This window comes from Equus quagga, chromosome 12 (assembly GCF_021613505.1).
Source record: "Equus quagga isolate Etosha38 chromosome 12, UCLA_HA_Equagga_1.0, whole genome shotgun sequence".
Lineage (NCBI taxonomy): Eukaryota > Metazoa > Chordata > Mammalia > Perissodactyla > Equidae > Equus > Equus quagga.
This window is the reverse complement of record NC_060278.1, coordinates 28,751,789-28,758,459: the sequence shown is the minus strand read 5'-3', so window position 1 is coordinate 28,758,459 and position 6,671 is coordinate 28,751,789. Positions and strand designations below refer to the sequence as shown.

Genomic DNA, 6,671 nt, shown 5'->3' with positions numbered 1-6,671 from the left:
ACTAGGATTCACTCAATCTGATGATGCATCCTGGCAATTAAAAGTGTTTCCACCTCAGAAATCAACTCCTCACATTTGCTTAACCCTCTTCCTTGCACAGGCCAGATGCCCATCCTCCAGTTCCTACCCACTGGCTTTCTACTGGGACCTTCCTGTCCCTAAAAATGCAGAGTGGGTAAGGAGTTACCATAAGAGGATTTGAGAACTCAGGGAAGACATAGTCGTAAGTCATTCACTCACATGCAGATCCAGACTAAACGTGACGCCGTTCACTGACTAGGATTTTGTACAATTCCAGTGAATTAGACAAAAATAGCATTTGAGTTGGAAAAAAAAAGTCTGTTGACTTTTGTTCACCATTGAAACTAATTGAGGGTCATCAACTAGGCCAGAAAATTCTAAAAGGGAAATATAAATTATATAATTTGTTGCTGTAATCTGACATTCTAAAGACAAGAAAAAATGAAATCAGAAGGCCTGAAGATTGTGCCCACTGGGGGCTGCTTGTCATTCAAACTTCTCAACATGACTTGCTTCCCTGGCACTGTTGACCGGGTCTATGTTCCTGCTTTTCCCTGGTTTGCTTCGTCTTATTTCTTACCTTCCCATCATTCTCTCTCTTTTTTTTTTTCTGGGAGGGAAGCTTTTCCTGTTTTGGGATAACTGAGATACACATTGGGATAACAATGTATATGGCTTTACTTTTCCATCCCCCCAACTAGAAAAGGTAACCAGAATTCCAACCAGGTAAAAGTGGCCGCAGTGAACTGCAATCAAGCTCACAGATTAAGGGTGTTATACTCCAGAGTATGTTCAATGAATCAAAAAAGAATTTCAAGCCCCAGTTTCAAAACACTAAAAATCTCATCCAAAGAATGAACTCTTCTTCTTGAGATGCATCGTGTGGAGCATAAGCATGCTTATGACTCATATCTGGACCATCAGAATAAGTAGTCTCACCAAGTGGATTCTGTTTGATTGCTCTATCTTAAGACACTTTCATTTCAAATTCACTGTCAGGGTGAGATGGATGTCCACAGAATCCTATTTCCCACAGGGCATTGGAAATGCGCTTGTATAAAAACACTGTCCTGGCCACGGGTGACAGACTGTAATTCATAGTCATCACAACTCGGATGGAGGGTGCGATCAGAGACATACAGATTTGCATCACATTTCAAGCTCTGCATCCTAAGAATTATCTTTCTCTAAGAACCTCACATAGCTATAATTCCCAGCTCCTGTTAATCCTAACAACATGCAGAAGGATCAGTTCTCCTGGAACTTCCCCTTGTTCAGAGGAATTCACCAAGGATATAGCTTGAGATGCTCTGAAAAGTGCTCTTCCAGGGAGCTGCCACGGCTGGTGATGCCTGGTGCAGTAACTTCCTGCTCTATGGATGTTCAATGCTCCCACAGGGGCGGTGCAACACCAGAAGCATCGGGGCCAGGGCTGGAGGGACTCTCGGGGCCCTCCCTCTGTTTTTTCTTTCTTATCTTCCTCTTCAAAGCCATAAGGACAGAGGTGGGCTTGAGGGAACTGCCACAGCTGGAGCCCAGAGAGGTGGTTGAACTGGAGTGGGGGAAGTATGCAGGTGGAGATCATGTCTCCTTCTGTTGGATCTGGGGGAATTGTGTCTCATTTATAACCAAGAGAAGATGGAAGACATGATGCTACACGGCATCTGAGGTTAGGACTGAAAAGTTAAGGTAATTTCCACCTTGCTCTCTGGAATACTCAAGCTAGAACTCTGAGAAGCTCTGTGAGTGGTCTCCCTGCCCTGATGCTGCCATATTGTGAGGAAGCCCAAACTAGGGCACGTTGAGAGACCACATGGTGAGGCTCTGAGTTACATGAAGAGGGAGGAGGTAGAGAGAGAAAAAGAGAGAGAGATGCTGGGGAGGAGGTCTGGCCCCATCTGCTCTGCCTGCTCCTCCAGGCCCATCCTCCATCTGATTGCAGCCACATGAGATATTTTAAGCTGGAAATGCCCAACCAAGCCCTTTTCAAATTTCTGACCCAAAAAATAAGTGAGCAAAATGAAATGGCTACTTTCAGCCCTTGAGTACTGAGGTAGTTAGCTACACAGAAATGGATATCCAGTGCAATGGGCTTGGTGAATTGACTAAGAATTGAGACACTTGGGACCTGGATGTGGTTTGCCTGCTCTGACTCTGCATAGGACACTCTCCTTCTCATGGGTTTTATTTCTTATTTGTAAGCAGATCAAAAAATTCATTGCTATATCTCCTTATAAGAGTGTCTTGATTTACTCCAAATGAGATGATGTACCTCTGAGAAAAGTGGAAATTGTTAGGTAATACAACAGTATTTAAAAATTTCTACAGAAGAAAGAAAATAGTGAAATAGAGGTATTTAGGTAGGTGATCTCAGAAGAAAACTGAATGAAATTAAATTTGGGATGTGCGGTATAGGAAGGAGCATTCTATTCTAACGCCTTGTTGACACTGTTGTTTACTACAGCTATGTTATTACTGTTACCGTTATTTCTGAGAGGCAGTAAGATGACTCTCCAGCCGGCCTGTCAGGCTTTAATCTTGGCTGCGTCATTTACTAACCTGTGATGTTGGGCAAATTACTTAAGAAATGTGTTATTTCGTAGATGCTAACTATGAATACTGTGGCTCCTCCTGTAAGCTTTCCAGCTATTATTATCCCTCTGGCCCTCGCACACCGTTCTTTGCCTACCTTAGCCTTATTTGTCTTCTGGCACGTGGCTCAGGCATCTTACTTCTGAGTGGGACCTCCCCCCGCTGGCCTCATTTCCACATGACTTGTGCTCCAATGGCATTTATTCAGATGTGTTGTCCGCTGTGGACTTTCTTGTCACCCTGGCTGGAGTGTGACCCCTCAGGAAAGAGAGCATGTCCATCTGCCTGAATCTAGTGCCTCAGACAGAGTAAGGCAAGAAGAAGGGAAAAACATGTGAATCAGTGAAGGAGTGAATTATGCATTTGCTTTAAACCACAAATAATGCAAATTTGGAAACTGTTGGAGGCAAGATGCTTCTAAAACTGCTTAAATGCGATGTAAATTATCCTTTTCTGATGAATAATGTGGCAGTTTGCTTGATTTGCCATAGGTTTAAAAAAGAAGTTGCAAGGGTCTAGAATTTTAATGGAAAGTTTCGTGGCATTTTTCTAGCCTTCTTCATATCCAGGCAGCAGAATCTGATAACTATAATTTAAATTTTCCTGTGTTTTGTGAAAGTCAACCTATGCAGAGGTGGACTTTCCATGGAGTTAAAGAAGCTCCGGGCCCCCATAATGAGTCCACGTGGTCATACGCTATGAATATTTTTCAGAAGGGACATAACCACACTGGTTAAGACCGCTGTTTCGTTTTCCTTCAACGCCCCTGCCTCGTAGCCCTGCTGGTGTTGAGAGGCTGAAGGAGTGTCTGGGCCCTGGCCAAGGGGAAGTTAAGTTGGTAATATGCCATTTGAATAGTGATTTGGAAAGCCATTTTAGAATGTTCCAATAAAGTAAGAAATTCCAGACTTCTGTTTTCTGAACTTAAAGGGTCCATTTTCTAGTCATCTTTAAACTTACTTACAAGAGAACTGAGAGGAAAAATCCAGATAAAAATCAATAGAACATGAAACAAAAACAATAAATAGGAGCAGTAACATCTATAGAAATTATTCTCACATTGAAAAGTAAGTTGTATAAAAATTTTTCAGGTCTACTGAAATAGTAATTTACCAAAAGGAAGTGGTAAGTTTCTAATAGAAGTATTGAATAGTAATTTACAATTAGTTACTCTACAAGAAACCATAAGACACCCTGAAATTTTTGCAGTTTATAGGTGAAAGAAGTTGATAGTGGTTTCCCAAATTTGACAAGAAATCTAAAAAATTTACTGATACTATCAACAAAAATTTACTGATGTTATCAACAAAGAGTTGTGAAGCTGGAAGGAACTTTTGTAAGTTATGACTAAGAAAAAAACTCGTTTTGATGACCCGTGCTAGAGGGAAGACTGAATTATCTTTTTACTATCTCTAGAAAATTATGTCACAAAATCATTCCCATAAAGAAGCAAGTAAAGAAGAGGTAAGTAAAAAACGTGAGAAAATGGTGTTAGGTATGTCAGGCAGTCCATATATGTCACATACTATGGATTCTTCTGGAATTTGTAATGTTTGTGGGATTTGTCAGCTTTATAACATTTCTAATTGTTTTGATTTCTCTTTCCCAATACATCGTGACTTTCATATTTGTATTTTACATTTTTGTTCACAAAGTAGAACCTGAACCCATATAAGCATCAGGACCCCCAAGCCCTAGTTCTGCCCCTCGTGTACCTACTTTACTTGTCTGCCCTATGTCGGATTCCTGATGTCTGTGTTTCTAGGGCATTGTCTAAGATCCATGAATTGGAGAGACTTCACATCACTGCACAGTCTCTAGTTAATTGGTTGTTAATTTTAATTTAAACCTGCGTGAAACATCTTTCATCTCTCTTCTAAAGGAGATTTCTATTTTTATCAGTGTTGACTACACATCTTTTAAAAGGCAGCAGTGATCAAGGAAGAAAGAAGCAAATGTAACATATGGAAATTGGGTTGACGTGTATTTAAAACGATGCATATGTTATAGGAACTTGAAGATTGACTCAACTGGATGGCCAATAGCACTCACAAAGACTTCAAGTCACAGAATATGCTATTTGCTCTGCCTGTCTGCCTACTGAGCAGCCATCAGTTTGATACACTTGAGGTACTGAGCTCCAGATTTTAGGAGTCTACAAGACTTTTGGAAAGATTAATTTTCCTCAGCAAATGATTTAAAACTTTGGTAGGAAAGAAGTGATAAGATTTGAGCTTATTTTGAAGGTAATCGTCTTTTTTGGTAGGGTGAGTGTACAAATTCCAAAATAATATGGTAGTTATTGCCATGTAAGCTCATTCATCATTTTGGAAGGAAACTCACCAATAGGTCTTTGTATGATCAATAGTTTGCTTTTTTTTTTAATTGGCACCTTCGCTAACATCTGTTGCAAATCTTCTTTTTCTTTTTTTTCTTCTTCTCCCCAAAGCTCCCCAGTACATAGTTGTATATCCTAGTTGTGAGTGCCTCTGGTTGTGCTGTGTGGGACGCTGCCTCAGCATGGCCTGATGAGCGGTGCCATGTCCGCACCCAGGATCTGAACCAGTGAAACCCTGGGCTGCCAAAGTGCAGCGCATGAACTTAACCACTTGGCCATGGGGCCAGCCCAGATCAATAGTGTTTTAACAGTGGAGGTAGTTTGTCTTGAAAGAGTGGAACAAACGGTTTTTAGCCATTTGCTCAAGTACATTGTGGAAAAAAGATGGCTTAGTCATCTTAGGGAATATAGATATTACTTCTATTCATGAGGACATCCTGAGCTGGATTATTGCACAACTTTTTTCTTCCAGTGCCCCCAGTTTTCCTTGATCTGTCTATAACAATGACACAGATTGCCCTCCCTTCTCTTGAGTGGCTTTCTTCACTTGTCTTCCAGGACAACTCTGTCTTCTCATTTCCCTCCCCTCTGCCTTTACTTCTCATGGTCCTACATACCATATAATATTGATAAACCTGCAATTTGTGTCACTATCCAAGTCTCCCTTGAACTCCAGATTTGCATATCCAGCCACTCACTTGACATTTCCACCATATAGGCATCTTAAACTTCACAGGTCAAAACCAAATTCCTGATTTCATCTCACCCAACTGGTCTTCTCAAAGATGTACCCCTCTGAGTTAGTCATCTCCAGTATTCCAGAGGTTTCAGTAAATATCTTGGATTCATTCTTGACCTCTCACTTTCTTCCTATCCCATATCCAACTCATGAGCAAACTCAGTTGACTTTACATTCAAAATATATCTCAAACCCCATCACTGTCCCTGCCACCTCTGTGGTCTGAGACCTGATCACCTTTGCCTACTTTATTGCAATGGCCTCCTGCCCTTTAGCCTCCAGCCATCATATGCTGTGTTAGTTATCAATGGCTGTGTAACAAATTGCCCTAAACTTAGCAGCTTAGAATCACTAACATTTATTATCTCACCATTGCTGCAGGACAGGAATCTAAGTTCGTATTACCTGATGCCTGTGGCACAGGGTCTCTCCTGAGCTTGCACTGGGGGTGTCCACCAGGCTGCAGTCTCATCTCACAGCCCAGTGAGGGGAATCTGCTCCCAAGCTCACTCGCATGATTACTGGTGGGATTCAGGTCCTCACAAACTGGTGGACCGAGGGCCTGTTTCTTGCTGGCGCTTTGCCAGAGTTCCACGGTACTCTGAATTCCGTGAGTTTGCCTCAGTTCCACGGTAGCTGTTTTCTCTCAGAGCTATTGAGCAGGAGAATGAAAGGGAGCACCCAGGATGGAAGCCCTAGGTTTTGGGTAACCTACTTTCAGAAGTGACCTTCCAAGTTCTCTGCAGTCTTCTCTTTGTTAAGAGCAAGTCAATAAATCCAGCCCAGAATAAAGGAGAGGGTGTCACACATGGGCATGGACACCACCAGATGGGATTATCAGTTAATCAACAAATATATCCTGAGGTCTCATTATATTCTTAACAGTGTATTGGGTGCTGTGTTGACCACCAAAGAAATAAACACTGCAGGGTTCCTCCCTTAAGAGCTGATAATTGACTATGAATAGACTTATACATTTAA

The 6,671-nt window shown here is 41.6% G+C and overlaps 1 pseudogene; it reads right to left on the bottom strand.

The window, feature by feature from the left end:
• Positions 1-821: 821 nt before the first annotated feature.
• LOC124248143 (UPF0669 protein C6orf120 homolog) lies at positions 822-1,606 on the bottom strand (annotated as a pseudogene).
• Positions 1,607-6,671: the final 5,065 nt, after the last annotated feature.